This window comes from Lithobates pipiens, unplaced genomic scaffold (genome assembly GCF_037356315.1).
Source record: "Lithobates pipiens isolate NorthernLeopardFrog02 unplaced genomic scaffold, aLitPip1_a1.2 Scaffold_28, whole genome shotgun sequence".
Classification (NCBI taxonomy): Eukaryota; Metazoa; Chordata; class Amphibia; order Anura; family Ranidae; genus Lithobates; species Lithobates pipiens.
This window is the reverse complement of record NW_027507789.1, coordinates 212,632,958-212,648,467: the sequence shown is the minus strand read 5'-3', so window position 1 is coordinate 212,648,467 and position 15,510 is coordinate 212,632,958. Positions and strand designations below refer to the sequence as shown.

The 15,510-nt window shown below is 48.7% G+C and overlaps 1 long non-coding RNA gene across 1 annotated transcript in view; it reads right to left on the bottom strand.

Moving 5' to 3' along the window:
* Positions 1 to 2,853, bottom strand: part of LOC143936142 (uncharacterized) — a 224,863-nt gene extending 222,010 nt beyond the window's left edge. The window contains exon 1 of the long non-coding RNA XR_013263620.1: positions 2,770 to 2,853. This is a non-coding gene — a long non-coding RNA (uncharacterized LOC143936142). The remainder of the gene's footprint in view (positions 1 to 2,769) is intronic.
* Between the last annotated feature and the right edge of the window lie 12,657 nt (positions 2,854 to 15,510).

Sequence of the window (15,510 nt, the reverse complement as noted above, 5' to 3'; positions counted from 1 at the left end):
AAACAATAAGCGATTATTGATTGGTTTGCGCAAAAGTTATAGCGTTTACAAAATAGGGGATAGTTTTATAGAATTTTTATTAATAATTTTTTATTATTTTTTTTTACTAGTAATGGCGGCGATCAGCGATTTTTATTGTGACTGCGACATTGTGGGGGACCCATCGGACATTTTTGACACATTTTTGGGACCATTGTCATTTATACAGTAATCACTGCTATATAAATGCAGTTTTCCTAGGGGTGTGTTACTAACTGTGGGGGGGTTGGGCTTTCATTTAGTGAACACTGATCTCTGCTCCAATCACATGGAGCAGAGATCAACGTCACTAGTTGCTAGGCAGAATGGAGAAATGCTGTTTACACGGCATTTCCTCCATTCAGCCGTCCCGTGAGACGATCGCGGGTATGCCCGTGGCGATCGAGTCCGTGGGTCCCGCGACCAGACTCACGGGGGTCCCGACCAGCGCGGGAGTGCGCCGCCGATGGCGCGTTCCCGATGGCAGGGCGGCATTGAAGATTGGACGTACATGTACGCCAATATGCCTGCCGGTGCCATTCTTTCGACGTACATCGTCGTGCGCTGGTCGGGAACCGGTTAATAAATTTCTTGCAAAACATGTTTTTTTTTTGTGACTCATTCACATAGGGTGGGGGGCCGGGATCTGGGGGCCCCCTTATTAAAGTGGGCTCCCGGATTCCAATAAGCCCCCCGCCCGCAGACCCCGACAACCAATGGCCAGGGTTGTAGGGAAGAGGCCCTTGTCCTCATCAACATGGGGACAAGGTGCTTTGGGGTGAAGGGGCCGCAGGGCACCCCCTTACCCAAAGCTCCCACCCCCCATGTTGAGGGCATGCGGCCTGGTACGGTTCAGGAGGGGGGGTTCTCACTTGAGTCGCTCCTATTAGAACGGTTCCATAGTACAGAGGGGAGCGCGACTTGTCAGGCGGCTAAGTCGCTCCTGTGTGAACTGGCACTTTATCATAGCGCTAAACACACCCCAGAACTGCTAGTCTTAACATGTCCTGACAAAGGCCGTGACACCCCCCCCCTCCTTCCATTTTTCCTCAGTCTTACAATGGCAGTGGTACCCTCCTCCCCCACTCTGATAATGGCAGTGCTTTTCCCCCTTCCCCAGAAGAATATTACATGACTCTTTTACTTCACAATGGCAGTGACGTCCCACCGCCCCCAAAAGTATTTTTCCTCACGGACAATGGCGGGGGTGTTCGTCCTCCCCAGTGACGGTAACGCACCAGAAAGAGTACTGTACAGAGGAGGCGCCATAGTCAAGGGAAAGTCAGAGGGGGTGCTGTGAGGAGAGGGGTCAGAGGGAGGCACCTTAGATAGAGGGAGGGACGGCACCTTGAGGAGGGAGGTCAGAGGGGGGTTTCATAGTCAGAAGATCGGGGTGGGGGGCATAGTCAGAGGGAGGTCTTAAGGGAAGCGCCATAGTCGGGTGGAGGTCAGAGGGGCAGCACCATAGTCGGGAGGAGGTCAGAGGGGGGCGCCATGGTCGGGGGGAGGTGCCACTGTCAGGGGAGGTCAGAGGGGGGCACTGTGAGGAGGGAGGTCAGAGGGGGACACCATAGTCAGGGGGAGATCAGAGAGGTGCGCCTATGCCATAGTCCAGGGGGGATCAGAGGTGCGCCTGTTCCATAGTCCAGGGAGGGCACCATAGTCGGGGGGAGGTCAGAGGGGGAAGCGATATTCAGGGGGAGGTCAGAGGGGGGCACCATAGTTGGGGAAGGTCAGAGGGGGGTGCCATAGTCAATGGAGGGCAGGGGGGTACCATAGTCAGGAGAGGGCAGGGGGGGCACTATAGTCAGGGGGAAGCAATATTCAGGGGGAGGTCAGAGGGGGGGTGCCATAGTCAGGGGAGGGCGGGGGGCACTATAGTCAGGGGGAGATCAGAGAGGTGCACCTGTGCCATAGCCCTGGAGAGGTCAGAAGGGGGGGCACCATAGTCAGGGGGAGGTCAGAGGGGGTGCACCGAGGAGGGAGGTCAGAGGGGGCGCCATAGTTTGGGGGTGCCCTAGTCGGGGGGGGGTCAGTGGGGGCGCCATAGTTGGGGGGGTCAGAGGGGATGTCATAGTTGGGGGGTGCCCTAGTCTGGGGAGTCAGAAGGGGCGCCATAGTTGGAGGTGCCATAGTTGGGGGAGGTCAGAGGGGGGTGCCATAGTCGAGGTGGGGTCAGGGGGGGTGCCATAGTCGGGGGAGGTCAGAGAGGGCACCATGGTCGAGGTGGGGTCGGGGGGGTAGAGGGGGGTGTCATAATCGGGGCGGTCATAGTTGGGGGGTCAGAGGGGGGTGTCATAATCGGGGGGGGGTCAGAGGGGGGTGCCATAGTCGAGGTGGGGTCAGGGGGGGTGCCAAAGTCCGGGGAAGTCAGAGGGGGCACCATGGTCAGGGGGGTAGAGGGGGTGTCATAATCGGGGGTCATAGTTGGGGCGGTCAGAGGGGGGTGCCATAGTCGGGGGGGGGGGGTCAGAGAGGGGTGTCATAGTTCAGGGGGGTGCATAGTTGGAGGAGGGGGGGGGGGTTCAGCCCGCCACGTCTGAGGTAAGTAGTGAGGCCTACACACACACACACTTTATGGAATACATAAACATTTCTGGAAATGTATTCTCACACAGGTTAGCCCCACTGGTGGTACACGGAGACTCCTCCCCCTCGCAGTCACACCTACAATGACACAGACAGCCGTGCAGGGGTGTGGGGTGTAGATGGGTTCGGGTGTACACCCGGGGTGAGGCGCGCAAACATTACCTCAGGAAATGGCGGGCTCGCTCTCCGCTCACAAATGCGCGCATTTCCTCGGGCCCGCCCACTTCCATACGCAGGTGGGCGGAGCCGGGCCCGCGCAGGGATTTGCTGGTCACGGACTGCCTGTGTGGCCCCGCCCCCTGTGCTGTGCTCTGTGCGGGTGGAATCTGCAGTCCTAGGAGGCGGAGCGGATCCCGGCTGGTCCTGATTGGGCCCCCCAGTGTGTCCCCATTGTGTCCCCAGACAGGTGGAGCTTGCAGTCACACTTTGGACCTTTTATAGTTCATCCTGAAATGCAGACATAAGGAGGAGTGACCCATGTGTCTCCCAGAACCAATAGTGGAAAGTGACCTACTGAACACCCATATAATGAACTTCCCACCATCTGCTTCCTCCTAGGAGCTCATTTATACTAACACTGCACTCTGAAGAGTAATCTGTGGAGGATCACTTTTGAGAGGGCAGACAGTGAGGAAGTGTTATGTCTGCTGATCTGTCTATCTGTTTTAACCAGTAAAAAACCTAACCCCCATGCAGAGCACGCGGTTGCAGCGCGGTCCCATTCATTGGGAATTGGTCATGGGCAGTAGTGACCGCCAGGACAAGGCATTACAGAATTTTCATTACTGTTTGCGCATGCGCAGATACCCCACAGGTCGGCCAGATAATTGGGGCCTGAGATGTGTCTGCACATGATGCAGGGTTGACTACTTACCCAGGGCAGTGCCCAGGGCCCCCAGGTGCATGTGGGCCCCATGAGAATTTTGCATTACATCATTCTTGCCAACTGTCCCGGATTCACTGGGACAGTCACACTTTATTCTAAGCTGTCCCAGGACGGCCGTGTCCCGGAATCCACAGAAGCCCAGGCTAAATCTACAATTAGAATGACAGGCTGGTAGGGGACCCTGGGCATTACTTTGCCCAAGGGGCCCATGATGCTATTAAGACCCCCCTAATATATCTGGGGGGGGGGTCTGGAATATAGAGGGCTGGGAGAGTCAAATCAGACACTGAATATTTATGTAGTCTTAGCCAATCCCTAGGGGAGAGTGCCCAGATGGTGGCTGAGAGGGAGCATAAATCGTATGGGGCCTGGAACAGAGGGGTTCATGTCTTAAAGGAGGAGATCCCACCCTGGAGGTATCCTGCCATGCTTCTACTGCTCATCAAGGTCCCAGCTATGTCTAGATGGAGGGGCTATTCTACAGAAGTTTTCTGGAGCTGACTGAGGAACTTCTTTTTGGGAAACTGGTCTGAAGAATTCCCAGGAGACATGTCTGGAAGATACTGGAAGGAGGCATCCAACTATCCAAGGGCATTAGTGAGTGCAGACCGGTGTGAGAGATCCCAGTGTGCTGCTGCTAGCCTTCTTGTACTAGATCGGGGGTCTGCAAACTTTATAAACAAAGGGTCAGGTTACTGTCCTTCAAGTTTTAGAGGGGCCGGACTGTAGCCAGTGGGAGAAGAAAATGTACCATCACTGGTATTACGAGGAGGAGTAATAGTGCCCCATGGCTGGTACTAGAACGAGATATAGTGTCCCATCATTGGTGTCAGTGGAAGGAATAGTACCCCATTGTTGGTGTCGGGGGAAGGAATAGTGCCCCATCATTGGTGTCAGTGGAAGGAATAGTACCCCATTGTTGGTGTCGGGGGAAGGAATAGTGCCCCATCATTGGTGTCAGTGGGAGGAATAGTACCCCATTGTTTGTGTCAGTGGGAGGAATAGTATCCCATTGTTGGTGTCAGTGGGAGAAATAATGCCCCATTGTTGGTGTCAGTGGGAGGAATAGAGCTCCATTGTTCATGTCAGTGGGAGGAATAGTACCCCATTGTTGGTGTCAGTGGGAGGAATAGTACCCCATTGTTGGTGTCAGTGGGAGGAATAGTACCCTATTGTTGGTGTCAGTGGGAGAAATAATGCCCAATTGTTGGTGTCAGTGGGGAGAATAGTGCCCCGTTGTTGGTGTCAGTGGGAGGAATAGTGCCCCATTGTTGGTGTCAGTGGGAGGAATAGTGCCCCATTGTTGGTGTCAGTGGGAGGAATAGTGCCCCGTTGTTGGTGTCAGTGGGAGGAATAGTGCCCCATTGTTGGTGTCAGTGGGAGGAATAGTGCCCCATTGTTGGTGTCAGTGGGAGGAATAGTGCCCTATTGTAGTTCAATGAAAGAGCTGGCACAACTGGATAATTCATCTGTATTCTTTATTGTAAAGCCAAGTTAAAACATTATTCTTACATTTTTGTAACATTCTCTACACCTGCTTTCTCTTGATTGTATTCATTCATGACATCACTCATTTAAATAATTAATTGAGGGAGGTGCTTAGAAATCACATATTGTGTATATATGTATATATGTATATATGTATATGTATATATATATATATATATGTGTGTGTTCCTGTCATATTTGGACAGCGCTGTGAACAAGGCTATTGCCGAAACGAGTCAGTTTGCCTGTTACAACTTGGTTTTACAATAAAAATACAGATGAATTATCCGGTTGTGCCGGCTCTTCAATTGAAGCTACACTACCATTCGTTTCGGATGTGGGAAGGGCATCCTGATTTGGAGTTGGTTGTGTGTTGTTTTTACCTGCATCATGCATTTGGATATCACAGTTTGGAGCAGTGCTTCTTTTGGATCTGTCATATCAACAGTGCCCCATTGTTTGTGTCAGTGGGAAGAATAGTGCCCAATCATTGGTATCAGTGGGAGGAATATTGTCCCAGCATAAGCGTGAATAGGAGCATTACAGCCCCATCATTGGTGTTGGTGGGAGATATTGTGCCCCATCGTTGGTGTCAGTGGGTGGCATAGTGTCCCATCGTTGGTGTCAGTGGGTGGCATAGTGTCCCATCGTTGGTGTCAGTGGGTAGAATAGTGTCCCATTGTTGGTGTCACTGGGTGGCATAGTGTCCCATCGTTGGTGTCAGTGGGTGGCATAGTGTCCCATCGTTGGTGTCAGTGGGTGGCATAGTGTCCCATCGTTGGTGTCAGTGGGTGGCATAGTGCCCCATCGTTGGTGTCAGTGGGTGACCTAGTGTCCCATTGTTCATGTCAGTGGGTGGCATAGTGTCCCATCGTTGGTGTCAGTGGGTGGCATAGTGTCCCATCGTTGGTGTCAGTGGGTGGCATAGTGTCCCATCGTTGGTGTCAGTGGGTAGAATAGTGTCCCATTGTTGGTGTGACTGGGTGGCATAGTGTCCCATCGTTGGTGTCAGTGGGTGGCATAGTGCCCCATCGTTGGTGTCAGTGGGTGGCATAGTGCCCCATCGTTGGTGTCAGTGGGTGACCTAGTGTCCCATTGTTCATGTCAGTGGGTGGCATAGTGTCCCATCGTTGGTGTCAGTGGGTGGCATAGTGTCCCATCGTTGGTGTCAGTGGGTGACATAGTGCCCCGTCATTGGTGTCAGTGGGAGGGATAGTGTCCCATCATTGGTGTCAGTGGGTGGAATAGTGTCCCATTGTTGGTGTCAGTGGGTGGCATAGTGTCCCATCATTGGTGTCAATGGGAGGAATGGTAGTTTATCATTCTCTTACATACATACTGTTGCTAATAGGTGTCCCTCATTCCCATCTCCAAAATTTGGGAGTTATGCACTAGACCACATGTGTCAAACACAAGGCCCGCTGGCCAAATGTGCCCCCCCCCCAGGCCATTTCATGTGGCCCTAGCAACTCTCTTGCAGCTGTGGCATCCCCCTCATCTTGTCTCATTAGTCATCAGTAGCGAGGAGGACAGAACTCCTTGGCCAGATCCTGCACTTCTCTTTGTAGCTGTAGAGAGGCTCATCTCTGCAACCCCCATCTCAGCAGTCCGCAGCAGTGAGGAGGACAGAACTTTTCCTACAGATCCTGCACCTCTCTGTGCAGCCGCAGCACCACCCTGTCTCTGTTCCCCCTTCAACTTACTCTGAAAAGCTGACTCCAGCCCCTCCTCCAGACCCTGCACTTTCTGCTTCCCAGATCAGCCCACAGTTTCCTCCTGGCCGCAGCACAACTTAAAGCAGAACTTCAGTCATTTTTTCATCTTTCCATCTATTAAATCTTCTGTCCGTTTTAACTTTGGATCATTTTTTTTTTTTCTGCCAGTAAATCCCTTATACAGCCCACTTCCTGTTTCTTGTCTGGTCATTAGCCTAGGCTTATGACATCATGCACAGCTCGCTCTCTCTCTCACTAACTCTTGTGAGAGTTTGCTAGGAAGGGAGAGGGGGTCAGTCATAAGAGGCCCAATGAGAGCTGCAGAGCTGGAGGCGTGCCTCTGTGTAAATCCAGGAAGTGAACAGGCAGCAGCTTCAGCTGCCCACAGTTAAAATGGCTGCAGCCAGACTCAGTGGAGGGAGATTTCTGCAGCATATTAGGCAAGTCCAGAATCACAGTATATATAAAATAATACGCAAAGTGGTTGGAGGGAAGCTTCAGAATGGCGAAGATGTTTTTGTTACAAATTATGTGAGCAGACTGCAGTTCCTCCTTAACCACTTCCAGCCCAAGGAAGTCATATGACGTCTTTGCCTTTCAGTGGTGATATCAGAATTCTGGTGGATCACTAATTCTTCCACTGATGAAAACGATGGGGCACTAATTATCCCACTGACACCAACAATGGGGCACTATTCCTCCCACTGACACCAAGGATGGGGCACTCTTCCTCCAATTGACACCAATGGTGGGGCACTATTTTCCCACTGTTGCTAATGATGGGGCACTCTTCCCCCCACTGACACCAATGATGTGGCATTCTAACTCCCACTGACACCAATGATGGGGCATTCTTCCTCTCACTGACACCAATGATGGGGCATTCTTCCTCTCACTGACACCAATGATGGGGCATTCTTCCTCTCACTGACACCAATGATGGGGCACTATTTCTCCCAATGCCGCCAATGATGGGGCACTATTTCTCCAAATAGCGCCAATGATGGGGCACTCTTCCTCCCACTGACACCAATGATGGGGCACTATTTCTCCCACTGACACCAATGATGGGGCACTATTTCTCCCACTGACACCAATGATGGGGCACTCTTCCTCCCACTGACAACAATGATGGGATATTCTTCCTCCCACTGACAACAATGATGGGGCACTATTCCTCCCACTGACAGCAATGATGGGGCACTATTCCTCCCACTGACAATGATGGGGCACTATTCCTCCCACTGACAACAATGATGGGGCACTCTTCCTCCCACTGACACCAATGATGGGGCACTCTTCCTCCCACTGACACCAATGATGGGGCACTATTCCTCCCACTGACACCAATGATGGTGCACTATTCCTCCCGCTGACACCAATGATGGGGCACTTTTCCTTCCACTGACAACAATGATGGGGCACTATTCCCCCCACTGACACCAATGATGGGGCACTATTCCTCCCACTGACAACAATGATGGGGCACTATTCCTCCCACTGACAACAATGATGGGGCACTATTCCTCCCACTGACAACAATGATGGGGCACTATTCCCCCCACTGACACCAATGATGGGGCACTATTCCTCCCACTGACAACAATGATGGGGCACTATTCCTCCCACTGACAACAATGATGGGGCACTATTCCTCCCACTGACAACAATGATGGGGCACTATTCCCCCCACTGACACCAATGATGGGGCACTATTTCTCCCATTGACGCATTTTTAATCTCACTGACGCCAGGATAATTTCCACTCCCAATGGCCACAGACCGGCCCTCGTAAAGTATGGAGGACAGTAAACTGGCCCTTTGTTTAGAAAGTTTGGAGACCCCCCTACAGTGACTGCTCCCGAAGCTCCCCCTCCCTCTGCTGGGTGCGGATTGTATCACCGTCAGTGAAGGTACTTTCGCAGTTCATAATAACCCTAACAACAAATACCAGTTCATGTAAAGCTGACGGTGTCTGTTTATAAAGCAGTGAATGTGACAGTCTCATTAGGCACCCGCTTCCCCTTTCTCCATCAATCCAGGCCATTGTCTCCCCGGGAACTCCATCCAACTCAAACCCGGTCGTCTCTTCCTGTGCGCTCACATTTCGGAAGAAAAGCCAATGGGGCAGAGGGGCTCCGTCGCCTCTCCCGCCGACAACTTCAAACGCGTCACGTTGCTCTGAAGTGGATGTCCCCCTCTCCCGTCTGCGTGTTTGGATAAAGGAGATCAAGGAGCTTGGCATGCAAGACGAGATGAGCCGGTGTGAGTGCGAGCCCCCCGCGCCATACAATGAGACGTTCTGTTCCACAATGCCGGCCCATAGTCAAAACACTGAAACGTTAGCCAGCCCCGGAGCTGGAAACACACTTCTGGGAAGACAAATAATTGAAGACATTCCTGGACGGCAGGCTCCAGGCACACATGTCACGGATACAGTCACCCAACATTCACTTAATTGGGGATTTTCTAGACTACTTTCACAGCTTGGTGGTGAACACATGCAGCTGGTTTGTAGAAAGCCGATTTGGGTTGTCTACTGGTGGCCAGAGGTGGCCAGGAGGGGCGGCTGCCCTGGGCACTGTGGTATCATGTGAGCTGGGGGGGTACCACAAGGAGATTGGGCGGAGATTTATGTTCGGGGGGGTGTGGGGGGCGGCAGGGGGTAAAAATTGTTCTAGGAGGGGAGGTTTGGAGAGGTGTGCTGGGAATGGTGATTTGGGGGGGATTTGTGTTGGGAAGAGGGATGGGGGAAGAGGATTTGTGTTAGGAGGGGGGATTTGTGCTAGGTTGGGGGAGTGGGATTTGTGCTGGGAGGGGGGATCTGGAGTTGGGAGGAGAGGATTTGTGCTCGAAGGGGAAATTTGAGGGGTTGAGGATTTGTGCTAGCAGAGGGGTGGATTTGTACTGGTAGGGAATGGGAATTTCTGCTTAGAGGGTAAGCATGCAGACTGGTCCACAATTTTTTTTTGGGGGGAGAGATTTTGCTGACACATAATGATTTTGCTGACACATATTGCTCTTGGGGGGGGGCCCAATTTGGCATGTTCGCCCTGGGCTCTAGATGACCTTGTCCCGGCCCTGCTGGTGGCACATTCACATTTTACGTATGTTGTGTTCAGAATGCCAATTAATTTTCAATAGGCTTCCACCAAACAAAAAAAACATACCCCACAAAGTAACGTATGTGATTCTGTTGCATGTATTAAGGGGGTCATTGGTTACCCTGTGAATGCGCATTGGGGGTGCCACTGAAAAGGAATGCACCATTCACAACAACAAAAGTGTGCACAGATAAGAGTGCATGCGGTCAAATAAGTGGCGTTCTCAGTTTTTAACCACTTCAGGCACGGGGCGGCTCACAGCAGGGGTCCGGTGCGTCCCCTTTCACCGTTTCAGGTCCGATTTCAGCTTGAATTTTTGGCTGCATTCGGACCTGAAACGGATCAGAAGATGCACAGGACTCCTGTGCAATTCGCACCGGAGCTGCTCCGGTGATGTGTGAACCGGCGCCATAGAGAGAGTCACAATCTCTTGACATGTGAATTGGATGCGGTTGAAACCCGCATCCAATTTGCAACAGTGTGAACCCAGCCTCAGCTCCGGAAGGTTTTGCCCCCTTCGTGGCCAGGCCGTTTCTTGCTATTTAGCACTGTGCTACTTTAACAGGGAATTGCGCGGTAATGCAACGCTGTAACCAAATGGCACCCAAAGACTCTTTGCACATTGTGCAGCCATTACCACGTGTTATGGAGTCGCGGGCAGAATCACAGAGACTATGCCTGCAATTCCAAATTGCAAAGTGTGAATGGAGCCTTAGCCACTTCACCTCCGGAAAGGTTTTACCGCCTTCATGACCTGGCCATTTTTTTTTTTGCTATTCACCACTGCACTATTTTAACTGACAATTGCGCGGTCATGCAGCGCTGTACCCAAACAAAATTTATATAATTTTTTCCACACAAATCGAGCTTTCTTTTAGTGCTATTTGATCCTCTCTGGGTTTTTATTTTTTTATTATGTAAATGAAAAAAACTGAAAATTTTGAAAAATAAAAATACATATCCAATAAAAAAACAAAAAAAAAAAGTCTTCATACATTTTGGCAAAAATGTATTCTGTTACGTCTTTGGTAAAAAAAAAAAAAAAAAAATCCCAATAAGCGTATATTGATTGGTTTGCATTAGGGATGCATCGATACCATTCTTTTTACAGCGAGTACCGATACCTTTTTTTTTAGTACTCGCCAATACCAATTACCGATACCTACCGCAACTGTTTTGTTTTCACTTCAGCTGTCAGCAATGGTACAAAGCATTGAAAAGTTATTTACAAATGAAATAAATAGATTTTTGTTTTTAATTTTGCGCTTTTTCAATGTAAAATGTATAAATATATGTTAACCACTTGCCGCCCGCCATATAGCAAAATGACGGTGGCAAAGTGGTTGTTATATCCTGACCGGACGTCATATGACGTGATCAGGATAATAAGCCGCTGCGCGCCCCCGGGGGCGCGCATTGCGGCGATCGTTGTTGCGGGGTGTCAGTCTGACACCCTGCAACTACAATCTCGGTAAAGAGTCTCAGACGGAGACTCTTTACCACGTGATCAGCCGTGTCCAATCACGGCTGATCACAGTGTAAATAGGAAGAGCCGGTGATCGGCTTTCCCTCACTCGCGTCTGTCAGACGTGAGTAGAGGAGAGCCGAGTGGCTGCTCCTCTGACGGGGGGGGTCTTTGCTGATCGATTATCAGCACAGCCCCCCCGAGGATGCCCACACTGGACCACCAGGGACGCCACTAGACCACCAGGAGATGCCCAGCAGCAGGTATGCCCCCTAGACCACCAGGGATAGCAGCAAGTGCCCATAATGAATGCCAATCAGTGCCCATAATGGATGCCAGTGCCCACAATGGGCATCACTGATTGGCATGCATTATTGTTTGGCACTGATTGGCATTAATCCCTACAAAACTTGAAATTACAATGCCGCCTATCAGTGCCCATCCGTGCCGCCTATCCATGCCCATCCATGCCGCCTATCCATGCCCATCCGTCCGTGCCGCCTATCCATGCCGCCCATCCATGCCAATCCGTGCCACCTATCCATGACAATCCGTGCCACCTATCAGTGCCTATTTGTGCCACCTATCAGTGTCTGTGTCGCATATCAGTGCCGCCTATCAGTGCCACTTCATTGGTGCCACCTCATCGGTGCCCATCAGTGCCACTTTATCAGTGCCCATCAGCGAAGGAGAAAACTTACTTATTTACAAAGTTTTGTAACTGAAACAAAAAAAACATGTTTTTTTTTCAAGATTTTCGGTCTTTTTTTATTTGTTTAGCAGAAAATAAAAATCCCAGAGGCGATCAAATACCACCAAAAGAAAGCTCTATTTGTGGGAACAAAATGATAAAAATTTAGTTTGGGTACAGTGTAGCATGACCGCGCAATTGTCATTCAAAGTGCGGCAGCGATGAAAGCTCAAAATTGGTCTGGGCAGGAAGGTGTACAAGTGCCCGGTATTGAAGTGGTTAATATAGATGTGCAAAAATATTCACTAACAAAGCAAATGGAAAAAAAGTTTTGTTTATCGTTTATAAACAAGACGTGAACAAAAAAAAAAAAAAAAAGCAGAAAAATAATAATTAAATGGAGAATAGGAAGTTAATTAAGGCTGATTAGAGTAAATTGAGGGTTAATAAAGGGGTTAAACAGAGGAACATTTGTTCATCCCTTTGATCTGCAGATGAAGAAACAGAAAGATACAAAAAGAAACAATGTTTCTTTTTATTTTAGTGTTTCAGGGCTGAGCAATGTTGTTAATAAACATTGTTAGCTGTTTTTTTATTTTTTCACAGCTCCAATTACCAGACTTCTTTAACACTTTAGCTGTCAACAGGGGAGACCCACTGACAGCTCAAAGAGCCGAGCCTGAAAGTATCGGTTTCAGGTATCGGTGCATTTGCATGAGTACCGATACTTGTGCAAATACTCAGTATCGGCACTGATACCGATACTATTATCGGTGCAACCCTAGTTTGCATGAATGTTATAGCATCTACAAACTATGCTTTACTGTATATACTGGTGATCAGCGACTTATAGTGGGACTGTGATAGTGTGGTGGGGAGTTTGACACCAACTGACACTGGGGGGGGGGGACTAACTGCCACTGACATCACCAGTGACACTAGTACAGTCATCAGTCCTAATAATATAAACTGGATCACTGTACTAATCACGCTGGCTGAGAAGGTGTTAACATGTAGGACACTCAAGGAGTTGAAATCAGGTACCCACGCCCCCCAACCTCCTCTCTCCAAAAAAAACCATTCCAAATATTGAAGAGGAAAGTGGGGGGGGGGGGGGGGAGCGGAATTTCCCCTTTTGGGTGAAGTTCAGCTTTAAAGTCCAAGCATTACTAATACACAAAGTTTTAGCAGAAAATTGAAGAGGACCTTCAGTCATTTTATCCTCTTTCCATCTATTAAATCTTAAATCTGCCCTTGTTGTTGTTTTAACTTTGGATAGTAAAACCTTTTTTTTTTCTGCCAGTAAATACCTTTTACAGACCACTTCCTGTTTCTTGTCTGGTAAAAAGGCTTATGACATCACGCACAGCTCTCTCTCTTTCACTCTGGTGAGAGTTTGCCAGGAATTGAGGGGGGAGGGGGGGATGAGTCATAAGAGGGCCAATGAGAGCTGCAGAGCTTGAGGTGTGTGTGTGTGTGTGTAAATCCAGGAAGTGGACAGGCAGCAGCTTCAGCTGCCCACAGTTAAAATGGATGCAGCCAGACTCAGGGGAGGGAGATTTCTGCAGCATATTTGGCAAGTACAGAATCACAGTATATATAAAATAATATGCACAGTGGTTGGAGGGAAGCTTCAGAATGGCAAAGCTGTTTTTTATTACAATATATGTGAGCAGACTGCAGTTCCTCTTTAATATTACTTAATATTCTGCTAAAACTTTGTGTATTAGTTCTGCGTGGACCTCAAAAAGCCTCTCTGGAAAAATTGGATGTTAGTGCAACAAAAAAAAGTAGTATCGCAGACAGTGCTCGAATATTTTAGAACACTTGCATGAAAATAGTTGTTATATTATTTTTTTTTATTAAGCATTGGATCCTTTTGAGTTCAAGTTCATCTTCCCAGACCATCGCTGGACTCAGTATGGGAGACAGTAAGAGTACAGCGAGTACCTGGCCTGTCGGTCGGCTGTAACCTGCCAGTTAATCATCACTTGGCTTTACAGAGGATTTCACATCTGAAAGGAATTGAATCGTACCCCCAGCAGAACTCGGCCCACGATGAACAGCTCCTGGCAGAGGCGGCCCAGAGAGAACGGGGCCCTCTCTCTTTTTCTCTGCAGGAACCACGGAGGGAGCGATGTTGCCAGGAATGTGATGGAATTACAATCAAGCAATTATCGATAATGCTGGAAACACTGCCGAGGGCCGCCCGCCAATCTGGGGGCAGAGAAAGAACATTTCCATGTGTTATAGAAACTTAAAAGAGAAGTCCACCTTTTTGACCGTGATTTATGTAACACCCATATCTGGGGGGGGAGGATATAGTGCAACATGGTCACAGTCTGAAGTCCCCCCATCTAGGGTTGCCACCTGTCAAGGATTCTCCCGGACACATCTCTCCAAACTTTCTAGGATGGGAATAAGGGACACCTATCAGCAAAAGTGTGCAGGTATAGGACACACCCCTTGCCACGCCCCCTTAAAGGAAAAAACAAGATTGGTTAAACCCACAAGTGCTTTTTTTTTTACCTCTGCTATTCCTTTATACTGGCTTTTGGAATTTACAAATGTAGCAATTTAGGAATCAGATGAAAGGTTTAGCGCTGGGAAACACTTTTTGATAGATAAAAAGTGCATTTTATATACAACTATATGGATCAGACCAAAATGAGGAGGAAGGAGGGGCATTGCTCCAAATCCAGGACAGTCCCTCGATATCAGAGACAGTTGGGAACTATGCGGACAGTTAGGGTTTTGAATCATGTGTCTGGGTTTCAGTCCACCTGAAACCCGGACACAATATTCAGACAAGAATGTAGCTCAGAACAGGGTCTGATAGGAGGGTGAGGGGGGCACTATGCACGCCACATTACTATTCTCTTTGGAGTGCTCAAGAGTCCCAGGTCTTTTACAATTCTATGAGTATTCTTACTTTTTTTTTTTTTGCTGTGCACCGCCAAAGTGTTCGGATTTGGCTTGAAGAAAAAATGGCAACCCTACCCCCAATCAAAAGTGGAAGTTTGGGTGAAGTTCCCCTTTGAATTACAAAAAATAATAATACATTCATTTTTTTTTATTAATCATCACAGGTGCATTTATTATTTTAGGAAAAGTTCAGATGTAAACAAAATTAGTAAAATCTATAAAATGTCAAAAAATTTAATTTAACGTGTATCCTCACAGGGTGACACTGTGGATGCACTAGTAGCAGTGTGCCAATGTCCCAATATTAATTGGAAAAAAACGAAGAAGTTGCAAAGATGGACTTTGTAGGCACACACATAGAATAAAAAGTTATGAAATTTTAATTGGATAAAGTTAAAAAGATAATATACTAGAGCTGTTACTGATTAAAATTTTCGTGTTCGATTAATCGTTTTTTTTTTTGAATCAACTAATTTCGATTAATTATAACGCACATAGAGATCCAACTACTTTTAGCTGACCTCCTTGCATTGCAACTCTGCATTAGTCAGTGTTACATGTGGTATACACTATAGACAATCACCCGACACTAGTTAGTTTCCACAATCCATGACTTAACTTCACAGTTC